At 41.6% G+C, this 19123-nt stretch overlaps 1 protein-coding gene across 2 annotated transcripts in view; it reads right to left on the bottom strand.

Annotated features, from left to right (window-relative positions):
• The window catches only part of CEBPG (CCAAT enhancer binding protein gamma), a 44659-nt gene extending 25560 nt beyond the window's left edge, over positions 1 to 19099 (bottom strand). Inside the window, exon 1 of one of the 2 annotated variants that reach the window (XM_056523711.1) lies at positions 18961 to 19099. The gene's annotated coding sequence lies outside the window, so the exon portion shown is untranslated. Of the gene's footprint in view, positions 1 to 5375; positions 5756 to 18960 lie in introns of those variants that run through there. The other variant, XM_056523710.1, reaches the window with a different exon arrangement.
• Between the last annotated feature and the right edge of the window lie 24 nt (positions 19100 to 19123).

Below are 19123 nucleotides of genomic sequence, written 5' to 3' on the forward strand. Positions count from 1 at the left end.
TCAGCTCGAACCAATGTGCCCGTTCTCTTCTGACATCAACAAGGTATTTTTGGACGCAACGCTGCCCAGTGGATTTTTTTTTTTGACCAATCTCTAAACCAGATTGTTGTGTGTGTATAATCCTAGTAGATCAGTAAATTCTAAACAAACAATAAAAAAATAAAAAAAAAACTCAGATCAGCTCATCTAGCACCAACAACCAAGCTCAAAGTCACTTAAATCCAATGTCTTTCCTATTCTGATGCTCTGTTTGAGCTTGAAGTTGTCTACATGCCTGAATGCATTGCGTTGCTGCCAGAACAAGAACAATTGAACAAAAGGGCCCTAACCACAGCTGGCTAGCCTGCCCCAGTATACATAGCAATGGAAAGGGGACATCGTTTTAGAAAGTATTTTAAGGGAATGTTTACACGATCGTAATTTGTAGCGGGTTAGGATATTATTCACTTCAATAACGAGAGTGCAATTGTGGCAGATTTGCGGTGGATCCATTGAATTAACTAGTAGGGTAACTCGCAGTGGGTAACCTATGCCTGAAGAAAGTACAGTGGTCCCTCAATATACAATATTAATTGGTTCCAGGAGGACCATTGTATGTCGAAACCATTGTATGTTGAGTACATGTCTATGGAAAACTGGCAATTGGTTCTGGATCCCTGGAACCATCGTATGTTAAGCACATTTCTCTACTGAAAACTGGTAATTTGTTCTGTGATGACCATTGTATGTTGAGTGTATGGGGAGTGTTTAAAGGGGTTATCCAGGAAAAAAACTTTTTTTTAATATATCAACTGGCTCCAGAAAGTTAAACAGATTTGTAAATTACTTCTATTAAAAAAATCTTAATCCTTTCAGTACTTATGACCTGCTGAAGTTGAGTTGTTCTTTTCTGCCTATGCTCTCTGATGACACCTGTCTCGGGAACTGTCCAGAGTAGAAGCAAATCCCCATAGCAAACCTCTTCTACTCTGTGCAGTTCCCGAGACAAGCAGAGAGCACTGTTGCCAGACAGAAAACAACAACTCAACTTCAGCAGCTGGTAATTATTGGAAGGATTTGGATTTTTTAATAGAAGTACCGTATTTATCGGGGTATACCACGCACCGGCCTATAACACGCACCCTCATTTTACCAAGGATATTTGGGTAAAAATTTTTTTTTACCCAAATATCCATGATAAAATGAGGGTGCGTGTGTGCGCGTGTATACCCCGATATACCGCCAGGAAAGGCAGGGGGAGAGAGGCCGTCGCTGCCCGCTTCTCTCCCCCTGCCTTTCCTGGGGTCTAGAGCGCTGCTGTCGGCCCTTTTCACCCCCTGGTTATCGGCGCCGCTGCCCGTTCTGTCCCCCTGACTATCGCTGCCGGCGCCGATAGCCAGGGGGAGAGAAGCGGCGCCGACAGCCAGGGGGAGAGAAGGGGCAGCGGCACCCATTGCCGGCGCCGCTGCCCCGTTGCCTCCCCCCATCCCCGGTGGCATAATTACCTGAGTCGGGTCCGCGCTGCTCCAGGCCTGAGTCGGGTCCGCGCTGCTCGGGTCCGCGCTGCTCCAGGCCTTCCGTCGTTGCTATGCGCTGAACGGCACGGCGCATGACGTCAGAGCGCCGCGCCGTGCATAGCAACGACGCTGGGGACCAGCGTCGTTTCTATGCACGGCGCGGCGCTCTGACGTCATGCGCCGCGCCGTTCAGCGCATAGCAACGACGGAGGCCTGGAGCAGCGCGGACCCGACTCAGGTAATTATGTCACCGGGGATGGGGGGAGGCAACGGGGCAGCGGCGCCGGCAATGGCTGCCCCTTCTCTCCCCCTGGCTGTCGGCGCCGCTTCTCTGCCCCAGGGGGTGAAAAGGGCCGACAGCAGCGCTCTACACCCCAGGAAAGGCAGGGGGAGAGAAGCGGGCAGCGACGGCCTCTCTCCCCCTGCCTTTCCTGGGGGGGGTATCGGCGTATAACACGCACACAGACTTTAGGCTAAAAATTTTAGCCTAAAAAGTGCGTGTTATACGCCGATAAATACGGTAATTTAGAAATCTGTTTAACTTTCTGTAGCCAGTTCATTCATATATTATATATATATATATATATATATATATATATATATATATATATATAAAAAGTTTTTACCTGGAATACCACTTTAACCTGTTAAGGACCCAGGGCATACCTGTAAGTCCTGAGTCCGCTCCCGTTCTATAACGCGGGCAGAAATGTCCGAATTATAAAAATATATCGTTAATTAAACCGCACGGTCAATGGCGTACGCGCAAATAAATTCCAGAGTCCAAAATAGTGCATTTTTGGTCACTTTTTATATCATGAAAAAATTTATAAAAAGCGATCAACAAGTCCTATCAATGCAAAAATGGTACCCCTAAAAACTTCAGATCACGGCGCAAAGAATGAGCCTTCATACCGCCCCATACACGGAAAAATAAAAAAGTTATAGGGGTCAGAAGATGACAATTTTAAACGTATACATTTTCCTGCATGTAGTTATGATTTTTTCCAGAAGTATAACAAAATCAAACCTATATAAGTAGGGGATCATTTTAATCGTATGGACCTACAGAATAATGATAAGGTGTCATTTTTACCGAAATATGCACTGCGTAGAAACGGAAGCCCCCAAAAGTTACAAAATGGCGTTTTTTCTTCACTTTTGTCTCACAATGAAGAAATAGCCGATAATTTATACCGGAATATCGGTATAATTTATCGGCTATCGGCCTGAAAGGCCACAGATTATCGGCATCGGCCCTAAAAAAAATATATATATATATATATAAAAATAAATAATAAAAAAAAATATCGATATCGGTTGATCCCTATTTGAAAGCTACAAAACAGTGTTTCCCAGCCAAGCTGCCCCATAACTCTTGCAAAACTACATCTCCCAGCATGCCCGTCATGCCTTCTGCTGTCCGAGCATGCAGGAAGTTGTACTTTTGCAACAGCTGGAGGCACCCTGGTTGGGAACAACTGCTGGTAAGGCCCCTTTCACACTACATAATTACTCCGTTTTCGAAGTTCCGAAATCAGAAAATCGGCAGTAAAATGGCAGTAACAAAATCCTATACGGCCGTTAGAAAATCCCATTTATAGTCTATGGGATTTTTCTAATAGCCGTTTTAACCTGTTATTAATAACGAACCGTTATTTTGTGACGGAAGATAGTAACGGGAGGAATAGTGCATTCCCTATTTCTCCCGTTACTATCTTCAGTCACAAAATAATGGCCGTTATTAATAACGGGTTAAAACGGCTATTAGAAAAATCCCATAGACTATAAATGGGATTTTCTAACGGCCGTATTGGATTTTGTAACTGCTGATTTTCTGACGGAACTTCGGAGTAATTATGTAGTGTGAAAGGGGCCTAAAGAAACTTCATAGCTTTCAATGAATCCACATTTACCAACCCCCCCCCCCCCCCAAAAAAATAAAAAAAATAAAAAGGACATAAAACAGAAAAATGTGTCTTGTCATAAAGGGGGAGGGGGCAACCTGGTCTATATGTGGCTAACTAACCAAAATAAAAAGGATTATATATAGCAGTGGTCTCCAACCTGCGGACCTCCAGATATTGCAAAACTACAATTCCCAGCATGCCCGGACAGCCAACGGCTGTCCGGGCATGCTGGGAGTTGTAGTTTTGCAACATCTGGAGGTCCGCAGGTTGGAGACCACTGATATTTAGAATATATCTAATAATTTAACCCCTTAACGACCAAGGAAGTATATTTACGTCCTTGGCCGGCTCCCGCGATATAAAGCGGGGTCACGCGGTGACCCCGTGTCATATCGGGTCGGTCCCGGCATGTAACTGAAGCCGGGACACGGTGCCGCGCGCCATTAACCCTTTAGACGCAGCGTTCAAAGTTGAACGCCGCGTCTAAAACGAAAGTGAAAGCTGCCCGGCTGCTCAGTGGGGCTGATCGGGAGCCATCGCAGTGAAAATGCGGTGTCCCAATCAGCTGGGACACGAGTAGAGGTCCTCTTACCTTCCTCCGGTGCGTCCTTTCGGCGATTGATTGCTCCAAGCCTGAGATGCAGGCTTAAGCAATCGACCGCCGATAACACTGATCAATGCAAAGCTATGGCTTTGCAGTTAACAGTGTATAAGATCAGTGTGTGCAATGTTATAGCCTCCTATGGGAGCTATAACACTGCAAAAAAAAAAAAAAAAAAGTGTAAAAAAAAATTTTAGTTCATAAATGCCATTTAACCCTTTCCCTAATAAAAGTCTAAATCACCCTTTTCCCATAAAATAAAAAACATGTAAATAAAAATATAAACATATGTGGTATCGCCGCGTGCGTAAATGTCCGAACTATAAAAATATATCATTAATTAAACTGCACGGTCAATGGCGTACGTGCAAAAAAATTCCAAAGTCCAAAATAACGTATTTTTGGTCACTTTTTATATCATGAAAAAAAAATGAATAAAAAGCGATCAAAAAGGCCAATCAATACAACAATGGTACCGCTAAAAACTTCAGATCACGGCGCAAAAAATGAGCCCTCACAGAAAAATAAAAAAGTTATAGGGGTCAGAAGATGACAATTTTAAAATGTATTAATTTTCGTGCATGTAGTTATGATTTTTTTCAGAAGCAAGACAAAATCAAACCTATATAAGTAGGGTATCATTTTAATCGTATGGACCTACAGAATAAAGAGAAGGTGTCATTTTTATTGAAAAATGTACTGCGTAGAAACGGAAGCCCCCAAAATTACAAAATTGCGTTTTTTCTTTAATTTCATCGCACAATTTTTTTCCCGTTTTGCCGTAGATTTTTGGGTAAAATGACTGACGTCATTACAAAATAGAATTGGTGGCGCAAAAAATAAGCCATCATATGGATTTTTAGGTGCAAAATTGAAAGAGTTATGATTTTTAAAAGGTAAGGAGGAAAAAACGAAAGTGCAAGAACGGAAAAACCCTGAGTCCTTAAGGGGTTAAAAACACACTATAATTATATATATATATATATACACATATATATATATATATATACACACTATGTGAACAGAGTCCTACAGCAGGACTGTGTGTATGTGAGGTCCCAGGCACTTTCTGCAGATTACATCATCTTGTTACATTGTGACTCCTGGCAGCCCGGCCGGGGTGTGTACAGGGAAGATAACTTGCACTCTGTTCCAGGAAGAAGTACCGGATCCAACACGTCAATACTTACAGGTTCCGGGAAAAGAAAGAATGTACCTCCCGCCGTACTCTATATAGTAACTTCTAATCATATACACACGATTCCCCCGTATACACAGACTAGAGCCTTATACGGTTTTCTCAGGAACAACTATAAAGTGCGCTTTGCATGCGTTTGTTTTCTAACCCTCAAACATGGCGCCCGTTACCTGAAGAAGTCGAGGTCCTGCGGCTTTTACCGAATCTTCATCAAAAGGTCTGTCGGATTTCGGAAGGGTTTTATAACCGCAGCGTCTTCCACTTTGCACACAAAGCCTCGTTGCGAAATCTCACAGGTCTTTCTCCTTATTATAAGCAGCATGATGCAATCAGATGACTGACAGCTCGGCCGACCAATCACAGGCCGGGATCTATAAATATCACGGCGGACGGGCCGAGAGCGTGACGTCACGCCAAGTGACACGGAGCATAGCCAGCGGAGAAGTGATGTCATCGCTGGGTTCTTATTCGTCTTTTTTAATACACATTTACAGACTATCGGCCTTGGCTTAATTCCAACTGCCGGATAGAACCTTTCGGTTTGAGTGGTGTCTTTTTTTTTTTTTTCATTTCACTAAGCTTTATTACTCTGCTGGTTTTGTACAGTTGATGATGTAATAATATAGGTTACTTAAAGTGACCTGGCGCAGGACTAAATATAGAGTTGTGTATTTGCACTCCAGAAAAAAAAATGAATAAATACATTTTTAACCCCTTAGTGACCAAAGAGTATTTCTTTCAAAGAGTTATGACTTTTTTATTATTTTCTCCACATAGTGTGGGACATTGTTTTTTGTTGGACAAGTTGTACTTCCTAATAGCACAATTGTGGGGCGCATATAACTTATTGATTACATTTTGCTATTTATTAATTTATTTGTATTTTTTTTTTGGGGGGGGGGGTGGGGGAGATAAAATTATTATTATAATTTTTTTTGTGTGCATTTTAACTCCTTAAAGGGGTACTCCCGAGAAATCTTAATCCTTCCAGTACTTTTTAGGGGCTATATAATACAGAGGAAATGCTTTACTTTTTAGATTTCTCTGCTGACATCATGACCACAGTGCTCTCTGCTGACATCATGACCACAGTGCTCTCTGCTGACATATCTGTCCATTTTAGGAACTGTCCAGAGCAGGAGAAAATCCCCATAGCAAACATATTCTGCTCTGGACAGTTCCTAAAATGGACAGAGATGTCAGCAGAGAGCACTGTGCTCATGACATCAGAGAAATCCAAAAGGAAAATAAATTTCCTCTGTAGTATATAGCCCCTAAAAAGTACTGGAAGGATTAAGATTTTTTTAATAGAAGTAATTTACAAATCTGTTTAACTTTCTGGCACCAGTTGATTTAAAAGAAAAAGTTTTCCACGGGAATACCCCTTTAATGGGCACTGTCCTAGCGACATGTCAAAAGTTTTTCCAAATAACTGGTACACTTTAAGGACACATCCTATTTTGGCCTTGAGAAAACAGTCAATTTTTATTTTTGCGTTTTCGTTTTTTCCGCATCGTCTTTTAAACCTGTTAAGGACCCAGGACGTATCGGTACGTCCCGAGTCCGCTCCCGTTCTATAACACGGGGCCACGGCGTGGCCCCGCATCATAGCGGGTTGGGCCCGGCCTCTAACAATGGCCGGGACCCGTGGCTAATAGCACGCAGCACTGATCGCGGTGCCACGCACTATTAACCCTTTAGATGCGGCGTTCAAAGTTGAACGCCGCGTCTAAAATGAAAGTAAACTAATGCCGGTTAGCTCATCCCGAACAGCTTACAGGACAGCCTTACTCCTCGCTGTCCGATCGCCCAATGACTGCTCAGTGCCTGAGCTCCAGGCATGAGCAGTCAAGCGGCAGAATCATTGATCACTGGTTTCTTATGAGAAACCACTGATCAATGTAAAAGATCAGTGTGTGCAGTGTTATAGGTCCCTATGGGAGCTATAACATTGCAAAAAAAAAGTGAAGATAATTTAACCCCTTCCCTAATAAAAGTTTGAATCACCCCCCTTTTCCCATTTAAAAAAAAAAAAGTGTAAATAAAAATTTGTGGTATTGTCGCGTGCGGAAATGTCCGAATTATAAAAATATATAATTAAACCGCACAGTCAATGGCGTACGCACAAAAAAATTCCAAAGTCCAAAATAGTGCATTTTTGGTCACTTTTCATATCATGAAAAAATGAATAAAAAGGGATTAACAAGTCCGATCAATACATAAATCGTACCGCTAAAAACTTCAGATCACAGCGCAAAAAATGAAAAAGTTATAGGGGTCAGAAGATGGCAATTTTGTCTCACAATGATTTTTTCCCCCGTTTCGCTGTAGATTTTTCGGTAAAATGTCATTACAAAGTAGAATTGGTGACGCAAAAAATAAGCCATAATATGGATTTTTAGATGAAAAATTTAAAGAGTTATGATTTTATGATTTTTTTTAAAGGTAAGGAGGAAAAAAAAAAGTGCAAAAACGGAAAAACCCCTGGTCCTTAAGGAGTTAATGCTGGATATTACTATGAGCCATGGATCCTCGCCGGGATCATCACGCTATAATGCGCACTCATCATAGAACTGAAGCAGGGCATACATTTACGTAGTACAATAAAACTAAAGTGTTTAACTCCTTAATGACGCAGGACGTATATTTATGTCCTGCACCGGGTCCCCCTATATAACGCGGGGTCACGCTTGACCCTGCGTCATATCGGGTCGGTCCCAGCGGCCATCAACGGCCGGGACTCGCAGCTAATACCGGACATCATCGATCGCAGTGATGCCTGGTATTAACCCTTCAGACTCGGCCATCAAAGTTGATTGCCGCGTCTGAAGTGAAGCCAAAAGCATCCCCGCAGCTCAGTCGGGCTGTTCGGCAATGCCACGGGGAAATCAGTGTCCCGAACAGCTTGCAGGACACGAGGAGGATCCCTACCTGCCTCCTGCGTGTCTGAGATCCAGGCAGGGTCAGTCGAGCGGCGATAACACAGATCAATGTTATGTTAATGCATAGCAGTGATCAGTGTAGGAAATCAGTTTGTGCAATGTTATAGACTCCTATGGGGGCTATAACATTGCAAAAAAAAGTGTTAATAAATGTGATTTAACCCCTTAACGACCACGGACGTAAATGTACATCCTGGTTTGGTGGGACTTCCCACACCAGCACATACATTTACGGCCTGTGTATGACCGCGAGAATCGAAACGGCGAAGATGTCCGCCATTAACCCCTTAAAGACTCAGGGTTTTTCCGTTTTTGCATTTTCGTTTTTTCCTCCTTACCTTTTAAAAATCATAACCCTTTCAATTTTCCACCTAAAAATCCATATTATGGCTTATTTTTTGTGTCGCCAATTCTACTTTGCAGTGACATTAGTCATTTTACCCAAAAATGCACGGCGAAACGGAAAAAAAATCATTGTGCAACAAAATCGAAGAAAAAACTTTTGGGGGCTTCCGTTTCTACGCAGTGCATATTTCGGTAAAAATGACACCTTATCATTATTCTGTAGGTCCATACGGTTAAAATGATCCCCTACTGATATAGGTTTGATTTTGTCGCACTTCTGGAAAAAATCATAACTACATGCAGGAAAATTTATACGTTTAAAAAGGTCATCTTCTGACCCCTATAACTTTATTTTTCCATGTACGGGGCGGTATGGGGGCTCATTTTTTGCGCCGTGATCTGAAGTATTTATCGGTATGATTTTTGTTTTGATCGGACTTTTTGATCACTTTTTATTCATTTTTTTTTATGGTATAAAAAGTGACCAAAATGCGCTTTTTTGGACTTTGGAATTTTTTTGCGCCTACGCCATTGACCGTGCGGTTTAATTAATGATATATTTTTATAGTTAGGACATTTACGCACGCGGCGATACCACATTTTTTTTTCTTTTTACACGGTTTTATTTTTTTTATGGGAAAAGGGGGGTGATTCAAACTTTTATTAGGGAAGGGGTTAAATGACCTTTATTAACACTGTTTTTTTTTTTTTTTTTGCAGTGTTATAGGTCCCATAGGGACCTATAACACTGCACACACTGATCTCCTATTCTGATCACTGGCGTGTATTAACACGCCTGTGATCAGCATTATTGGCGCTTGACTGCTCCTGCCTGGATCTCAGGCACGGAGCAGTCATTCGTCGATCGGACACCGAGGAGGCAGGTAAGGGCCCTCCCGGTGTCCGATCAGCTGTTCGGGACGCCGCGATTTCACCGCGGCGGTCCCGAACAGCCCGACTGAGCAGCCGGGTCACTTTCATTTTTACTTTAGAAGCGGCGGTCAGCTTTGACCGCCGCTTCTAAATGGTTAATACCGCACATCTCCGCGATCAGCGATGTGTGGTATTAGCCGCGGGTCCCGGCCGTTGATGAGCGCCGGGACCGACGCGATATGATGCAGGATCACGGCACGATCCCGCTTCATATCGCGGGAGCCGGCGCAGGACGTAAATATACATCCTGCGTCATTAAGGGGTTAACCCCTCAGATGCCGTGATCAATACAGATTGCGGCACTTTGAATGGGTGATCGGATCGCCCGCAGCGCTGCTGCGGCGATCCGATCATCCAGCATGGCGGCCGGAGGTCCCCTCACCTGGCTCCGGCCATCTCCGGGGTCTGAGATCGAGCAGACCAGAAGATCACCGATAATACTGAGCAGTGCTGTGTCCTATGCATAGCACTGAACAGTATTAGCAATCAAAGGATTGCTATAGATAGTCCCCTATGGGACATAAAAAGCGTAAAAAAAAAAAAAAGTTGAAAAATGTAAAAGTAAAAAAAAAAAAAAGTGAAAAATCCCCTCCCCAATAAAAATTGTCCGTTTTTCCCATTTTACCCCCAAAAAGCGTAATTTTTTAAAAATAAACATATTTGGTATCGCCGCGTGCATAAATGTCCGAACTATCAAAATATAATGTTAATGATCCCGTACGGTGAATGGCGTAAATGTAAAAAGTAAAAAAAAAAGTCCAAAAATGCTGCTTTTTTTGTCACTTTTTTTTTTTTTTTTAAAGTTACCATATTTATCGGCATATAACACGCATTTTTTAGGCTAAAATTTTTTGCCTAAAATCTATCTGCGTGTTATACGCCGATAAGCCACTGCAGTTCAATTATTTAAAGCTGGCGCTTTAAATCAATGAACTGCAGCGGCTTTTGCAGGACCAGAGACCTGCCGTCGCTGTCCGATTCTCTGCCCCTGCCTATCCTGGGGTCCAGAGACTGCCGGCACCGCTGCCCCATTGCCTCCCTCATCCCTGGTTTTTCTGACCCCGCAGAAGCCCCAAGGAAAGGCAGGAGCAGAGAGGCTCTCCCCCTGCCTTTCCTGGGGTCTAGAGCCCTGCTGCCGCCGCTTCTCTCCCCCTGGCTATCGGCGCCGCTGCCCTATTGCCTCCCCCATCCCCTGTTTTATAATTACCTGTTGCCGGGGTCGGGTCCGCGCTGCTTCTGGCTCCGGTGTGGCGTCTCCTGCGTCGTTTCTATGCGCTGCGCAATGAGTGACGTCGCGTTGACGGCACTCGTCATTGCGCCTTGCAGCGCATAGCAACGATGCAGGAGACGCCACACCGGAGCCAGAAGCAGCGCGGACCCGACCCCGGCAACAGGTAATTATAAAACCAGGGATGGGGGAGGCAATAGGGCAGCGGCGCCGATAGCCAGGGGGAGAGAAGCGGCAGTAGCAGGGCTCTAGACCCCAGGAAAGGCAGGGAGAGAGAAGCGGGCAGCGACGGCCTCTCTCCCCCTGCCTTTCCTGGGGTCTTCTGCGGTGTCAGAAACAGTGTATCGGGGTATACGCATGCAAAAATAAACTTTTTTTACCCAAATTTTCTTGGTAAAATGAGGGTGCGTGTTATAGGCCGGAGCGTGGTATACCCCGATAAATACGGTAATAAAAAATTATCTAAAAGTTTTATGGTGGTATTTCAAATGTGGTATCTAAAAAAAAGTACAGATGACGACGCAAAAAATTTACCCTCATACTTCCCTATATATGGAAAAATGAAAAAGTTATAGATGGTCAAAATAGGGCAATTTTAGATTACTGATTTTGTACAAGAAGATTTTGATTTTTTTTAAGCAGTACAAAAATATAAAAGTATCTAGCTAAGAGTATCATTTTAATCATAATGACCCACAAAATAAAGAACACATATCAATTTTACCGTAAATTGTACAGTGTGAAAACAAAACCCTGTGTGCAAAATTGAAGATTTTCCTATCCTTGGTGAAGGAAAATATAGATTTTATTAAAGACAAAACGCGAGTATTATGCTTTTTAAACCTCTTTTACTTACTCAGCAGCAAAAGAAATACATATATAAGATGATATGTATGATAAAAAACTTTAAACGTAAGGTATAGCGTAGCCAAACATGCTACCTTTCACATTAGCCAATAGTAACACAGGATACATAATAAAGGTGACAGTTTGTATAATATCTTCCTCTTCTTTTTCTGCGAAGGTAGTAGAAGTATAATAAGAAAAAACAAGTCCGAAAACATAACAGGGATTTTCTGGAAAGAATTTTCTTGAACATGGGCAGCTTGTCAAACTGGACTAGTAATTAACATAGTATGAATTCTTGAATGTAGGTCTCGAAGCAGGAATCCATGCATAATGAAGAAACTTCGTCCAACAATAGAAGTGTCGTCTGGAAAGATGTCATCTTTAGACAGCTGTGAAATAAATTAGAAATGTTATAGGGATGGGATATAAGGGAGGGATAATACTCGCGTTTTGTCTTTAATAAAATCTATATTTTCCTTCACCAAGGATAGGAAAATCTTCAATTTTATAACAAGACAAAACGCTCCTATTATGCTTGTTTAAAGCTAGAGAAATAAATACATACATCTAAGGACATAAGTATAAAATTTACAATAAAACCATAGAAACATGAGAATCAGGTTTAAAGTAGAACGTTTTGAATGTAGAGTCCGAAGACCAATTGGCAGCTTTGATTATATCAGAGAGGGAAGCACCAGATTGAAACATTTTTGTGGAAGATGCACCTCTAGTAGAATGGGCCGTGAATGTTGAAGTGTCAATACCTGCCATGGTCATGGTAAGTTTAACCCAACGAGCTAAGGTCGTGGAAGAAACAGCATTGTGAGGTTTACAATAGGATATCAGTAACTGAGAGGAATAGGCAGAACGTAAAGATTCCGTCTTAGATTCATAAGAACGTAAACAACGAACCACACAGAGTTTAGGGTGATGAGGAAAAAACGGATAAAATACTGACTGTAAGTTGGTCTTGGTACGACGATAAACGGTAAATATGACCCCATCTGGAGAATATTGTCTTCTAGAGACATCAAGGGCTCTAACATCAGAGATGCGTTTGATAGAAATGAGGCACAAAAGAACTGTAAGTTTAAAGGAAAGTAACTTAAGAGAGAGAAGGTCATTGTCTTCCCAAGAAGTAAACAGATTTAATACAAGATTAACATCCCAAGTAGAGTTATATCTTGGTAAAGGAGGGCGACGAAAACGGATGCCCTTTAAAAGTCTGCAAACAAGAGGATGTTTACCAACAGGGATAGAGTCAATGAGAGAATGTTTAGCAGAGATGGCGGATCTGTATACATTTATGGTCCTGTAGGCTTTGCCGGAATCAAAGGAAGCGGAAAGGAAATTTAAGATGTTGGAAATAGATGTTTGTAAGGGATCCAAGTCCCATTGAGAGCACCAATGAAGCCAAATTTTCCAGGCTGATCTGTAAGCAGATTTGGTGCCTGGAGCCCAAGCGTCTGATAAGAGTTCTCTAGTTGTGAGAGAAAATGGCGAGAGTGATCTAGACTGCCTGAAATCAGACAAGCAATTAGGGTTAATTGGTCCGAGAGAATTAGAGGATGAGAGTTGCCAAGAGGGTCCAACAGTAGGTCCGGAAGGGATGGAAGGATTCGTGGGTAATCTATTAATAATGGAAGAAGTTGAGGGAACCATGATTGAGTTGGCCACCAGGGAAGAATTGTGACCATAGTAGATTTCCGAATTGAGACTTGAAGAAGAAGTCTTGGAATTAGGTTGAAGGGAGGAAATGCATAGAGAGTTTCTGGAGGCCAAAATTGTAGGAATGCGTCTGATCCTAGAGCATCCGGGTCTGGTCTCCAACTGAAAAATTGAGGAATTTGACGATTCAGTCGAGAAGCGAACATGTCTAGTTGGAGGGGGCCCCATAATTGATCTATTGTCTGGAATACGGAAAGATGAAGTTTCCAGTCGCTGAAATCCGTGAGAAAGCGAGAGTTCCAATCCGCAATGGAGTTGGAAATTCCTGGAAGGTATTCTGCTTTCAAAGTGATATGCCTGTCTAGACAAAAATGCCAAAAATCTTTGGCAATATCGGCAAGGGACTTGGAATTCGTTCCGCCCAAATGATTTATATATTGGACTGCAGATATATTGTCCATGCGAAGTAAGACACAGCAGTGGGATAAATTCTTGACAAAACTCTTTAGAGCGAAGGACCCAGCTAAAAGTTCTAAGCAGTTGATGTGTAATTGGGATTCGGAAGGAGACCATTTCCCTCCAGTAGAGAGGGAGCCGCAGCGAGCTCCCCAACCTGAGAGACTTGCGTCCGATTCTATTATAATATCCGGGTTTGGATGAAAAATGGTTTTTCCATTCCAAGTTTGGATATGGGAGAGCCACCAAAGAAGTTCTTCCTTGGCGTCCTGGGATAAACGAATCTCGTCCGAGTATCCCAGGCCATCCCTCAAATGTTGGATCTTCAATCGTTGAAGAGCTCGATAGTGAAGAGGGGCTGGAAAGATAGCCTGAATTGAAGCTGATAGAAGACCCACTATTCGAGCAATGGATCTCAGAGAGATAAGATCTTTTCGGAGAATTTGGCGAATTTCTTTCCGGATAGTTTTTAGTTTCTTGGGTGGTAGACTCAGAGTAGTTGACTGAGTGTTTATTAAGAAGCCCAGAAACTCCAATTCTTGGGACGGAGTTAATATAGATTTTTTGAAATTTATCAGAAAACCCAAATTGGACAGGAGAGATAAAGTCCAGTCTCTGTGTGTGAGAAGAAGGGATAGAGATTGTGCCATGATAAGTATGTCGTCGAGGTAAATTATGAGGCGTACCCCTCGACTTCTTAAAAGTGCTACAACCGGTTTCAGAAGTTTTGTGAAGCACCATGGGGCCGAGGATAGGCCGAATGGAAGGAAAGTGAATTGCCATATTTGATTGTTCCATGGAAATTGAAGAAATGGTTGGGATGAAGGATGAATTGGGATAGTCAGATAAGCATCTTTCAGATCGATTTTTATTAACCAATCGTTTTTTAGTAATAAGTCTCTTAGGAGGTGTATACCTTCCATTTTGAAATGTCTGTACACAACAAAATTGTTGAGTAGTCGTAAATTGATTACAGGTCTGTGACCTCCGTCCTTTTTGTTCACTAGAAATAGGTTGCTGAGAAAACTCGAATGAGTTTGTTGGACGGGTATAACAGCTGCCTTGGTAATAAGGTCTTTTACCTCTGTATCTATCAGAAGTTGATCTGATTTTGAAAATTGGATTGGATGAGGTGGGTTGTATTGAATAGGAGGGGATACAAAGTCTATGTGGAAGCCTGAAACTGTATTCAGGATCCAGGAGTCTGATGTAATCATATTCCAATTGTTCAAAAAATGCATGATCCTTCCGCCCAATGGAATGTTGTGGAAAGAAAACGGAAGGCTTACCTGAAGAAGGTCTTGCTCTTGGGATTCCACGTTGACTTCTGGGGCGCCAGGTTCTGGCTCTATAGGGAAAAAATGGAGTGGGGTTCGGGGGTTGAGTGGGGTAGAAGGGTTGGGGGGGTTGGTATTGTTGGAAGGAGCCTCTCTGCTGTCTAGCCGGGATGTAACGGCCGGAAAATCGGCTCCTGCCTTTTCCGGCCCTGGTAAAAACTCTATTCGAGAATACCTTTTTTAGGGAAGATTGAGCTTTGGTAATTGAGGAGAACATGCCAACATACTTCCCCATCTGTTGAATGAAATCATCCCCAAATAACATCCCTTCAGTGGGATTAGAGGGTTCATTAGAGGCTAAATTTGAGAGTTGGGGGTCAATCTTCATAAGAATCGCTCTTTTGCGTTCTGTAGTGAGCGCCGTATTAGCGTTTCCAAGGAAACATACAGCTCGTTGAGCCCAGCCCCGGAGGACTTCAATGTTAATAGGCTTAGAAGTAGAAGCAGACTCCTCAACTAAGTCCAAAATTTTTGACAATGGGCCTAAAAGATCAAGGAGTTTGTCTTGGCAGGATTTAAAACTCCTGTCAATTCCTTTTTTCGGGTTTTTGCCCGTTTTCATTAAAAACTTGTTTAGAATTGGGTCAATTTCAGGTGTTACAGAAGAACAATGGGGAAGAGTGGGGCGAGGGCACTCAGCTTTCATTTTATTTCTAGTAGACTTATCAAGTGCTTTATTGATTCTGGCTGTCATGAATTGTGCTATTAGTGAGTTAGGTAACCATTCACCTGACCGGGGATGACGGATCAGGGATGGATCAAAATAAGCTGCTTCCTGTTCGGATGGAGCAAAATCTTCCTGTAAGACAGGGTCTTCAATAATTTCTCCACTCTCTTGTGAAAGATATTCACTTTCCTCAGAGAGATCATCCTGAGGAGCAGAAGAACCATCTGACTCAATTTCAATGAAAGAGTCTGGTTTTTGCCGCTTTGCGGATTTTTGAGCCCTTAATTTATGTTCTTCCTCACGGGCTGAGGGTACAATATGTGTCTCAGGGACACAGGTCATGTGGCTATTAGTAGGAGCATCAATAAGGACATCCTCTAGGCGACCCTTTTTTAGATGTTTTTTAGAAGGGATGCCGTCGCTAGAGATATGATGTCTCTTGGCCTTAGCTTTTTTATGGATATTAAATCCCTTAGCCAATTTAGAAACAGAGGTCTCAGGGGACCAGTATAGGTCTGAGGGAGTTTTTGGATTAGATGTAGTGGGATGAGCTAAAGCCATAGAAATTGATCTAGATACACTATCTTGTAACACCGTAACAGCGGATTGCAAGGCTGAGTGGACAGAGCGTGCCACTGAGGAATCCACTAATGCCTGAATATTATCCAGGTTGGAATTGTCAGTAACTGTAGGTTGAGGGCGATTTTCTCTTGGGACAGCCCTGGATTCGTCTGACATTTCCATATTAAATTATTGCAGATAAATAATAAGGGATAGAAATATATAAACAGATTTTCTATGAGGAGAAAATCTGAATAAATTCTGAATAAATTCTTTACAAGAGTACCTAAAGCTGGCCACAAGTTGGTAGCAGAGGCTGAGGTAATGAATTATTTGTTAAAATAATGGATGTAAAGTAACAAATAGTATAATAGTATCTAAAATGGAGGAGGCTGAACGGGAGGATGTTCTCTGAGTGACTGACAGGAACCGTCTGAGAGACGGGTTCCCGCCCACGGCAGGTGATGACCACTCTGCCGAGATCTCGCGAGAGCCGAGATCCAGTGCACAAGATGGCGGCGGTGACGCAGCAAGAAAGAAGATGTCGGAGTTCCGTGAAGATTATGAAGTAACGATGGACAAAAGCTGAGGCCGGAGGACAAGGTAAGTAGTCAGAACATAATCGGAGACGAATTAAGTGATAAAGAATAAGAAATCATGCGATAGTAGGGAGATATCATTGCAAAACACAATGGAATGTGAAAAAGAAGATATGTCTGCAATAAAGTCTAATAATATCAAAGGGGATAGTCAATATATATATATATATATATATATATATATATATATATATATATATATATATATATATATACAGAATTATACATCTAATATAAGTATAAGACACATAAGCATAACAAAAAGGGGGCAAAGAAATTAAAATAATAGTGTCAACAAGGAATATGATAAACGAATATGTATAGGGGTGAATACACAGTATAAATTAAAATAGAAACAATAATTAATTATATATATCAATTAAATCAATATATATAAGGGACACTCATCTATTCACTATGCTGAGCAGCAAAAGAAGAGGAAGATATTATACAAACTGTCACCTTTATTATGTATCCTGTGTTACGATTGGCTAATGTGAAAGGTAGCATGTTTGGCTACGCTATACCTTACGTTTAAAGTTTTTTATCATACATATCATCTTATATATGTATTTCTTTTGCTGCTGAGTAAGTAAAAGAGGTTTAAAAAGCATAATAGGAGCGTTTTGTCTTGTTATAAAATTTTGGTTTTCATTTAAATTTCCACCCTAAATTTTTTTTTTTTTGGGTTTGCCGTACATTTTATGGTAACATGAGAGGTTTCATTACAAAGTACAATTGGTCACGCAAAAAACAAGCCCTTATATGGGTCTGTAGATGGAAATATAAAAAAAAGAGTTATGGATTTTAGAAGGCGAGGCGGAAAAAACAAAAACGCAAAAATAAAATTGGCCTGGTCCTTAAGGGGCACTCCGCTACTGAGCGTTTGGAACAAACTGTACCGAACGCTGGAGCCGGGAGCTCGTAATGTCATAGCCCCGCCCCCTTGTGATGTCACTCCCTGCCCCCTCAATGCAAGTCTATGGAGGGGGTGTGACAGCCATCACGCCCCCTCCCATAGACTTGCATTGAGGGATGGGGCGTGATGTCATAAGGGGGCGGGGCTATGTAAGTTTGTTACAAACCCTGAGAAGCGGAGTACCCCTTTAACCCCTTCCCTAATAAAAGCCAGAATCACCCCTTTTCCCATAAAAAAATATATATAAACTATGTAAATAAAAATAAACATATGTGGTATCACTGTGTGCGTAAATGTCTGAACTATTAAAATATATTGTTAATTAAACCGCATGGTCAATGACATACATGGAAAAAAAATCCAAAATAGAGAATTTTTGGTCACTTTATACCATAAAAAAATGTATAAAAAGCGATCAAAACAAAAATGGTATTGATAAAAACTTCAGATCATGGTGCAAAAAAATTGCCTTCATACATCCCTGTATGCAGAAAAGTTATAGGGGTCAGAAAAGGACATTTTTAAACGTATACATTTTCCTGCATGTAGTTAGGATTTTTTTTCCAGTATAACAAAAACAAACCTATATAAGTAGGGGATCATTTTAACCGTATGGACCCAGAATAATAAGGTTTTATTTTTACTGAAAAATGGCCTGCGTAGAAATGGAAGACCCCAAAAGTTACAAAATGGCGTTTTTTTTTCTTTTTTTTTTCAATTTTGTCACACAGATTTTTTTTACTTTTTGCCGTGGATTTTTGGGGTAAACTGAGTAATGTCATTACAAAGTAGACTTGGTGGCGCAAAAAATAAGCCATATGATGGATTTTTAAGTGGAGAATTGAAAAGTTGCAGAATTGAGCTTTTCTATTTCCCACCACAAATGTTTTGTTGCGCTGTTCATTTTATGGTACAATAAAAAGTGTCATTATAAAGTACCATTGGACCTGCAAAAAACAAGCCCTGTTGTGGGTATGTGGATACAATGCTAAAAAAGTTATGGATCTTCGGAGGAAAAAAATAAAAAAACACAAAAAAAAATAAAATTCCTGTGTTCCCAAGGCCAAAATGGTCTGTGTTCTTAAAAGGTTAAAGGGAAAGAATGAAAAAAATTGTGCCCTCCATGGAGAAACGCTTTGCCGAATTCCCTGAGTGTGAACAGACTCCAACATTCTGCATCAAGAAAAGAAGGATCAATCAGCCTAAAGAAATTCATAGTAAGAACAGAGTATTTTGTCACAAGGTTCTCACCTGTATGACAGAAAAAACCGCATCATCTGAATATACCCTCAGAGCTTACGACCGATAGGAATGCTGCACTTTCCTACGGTCCTGTCCTGGCACCAGATAAGTATTGTAGCCGGATATAAGCTCACTGTATACTATCACTGCTGAGGATAAGAAGCAAAAAATA

The sequence above is a fragment of the Hyla sarda genome, chromosome 6 (genome assembly GCF_029499605.1).
Source record: "Hyla sarda isolate aHylSar1 chromosome 6, aHylSar1.hap1, whole genome shotgun sequence".
Classification (NCBI taxonomy): Eukaryota; Metazoa; Chordata; class Amphibia; order Anura; family Hylidae; genus Hyla; species Hyla sarda.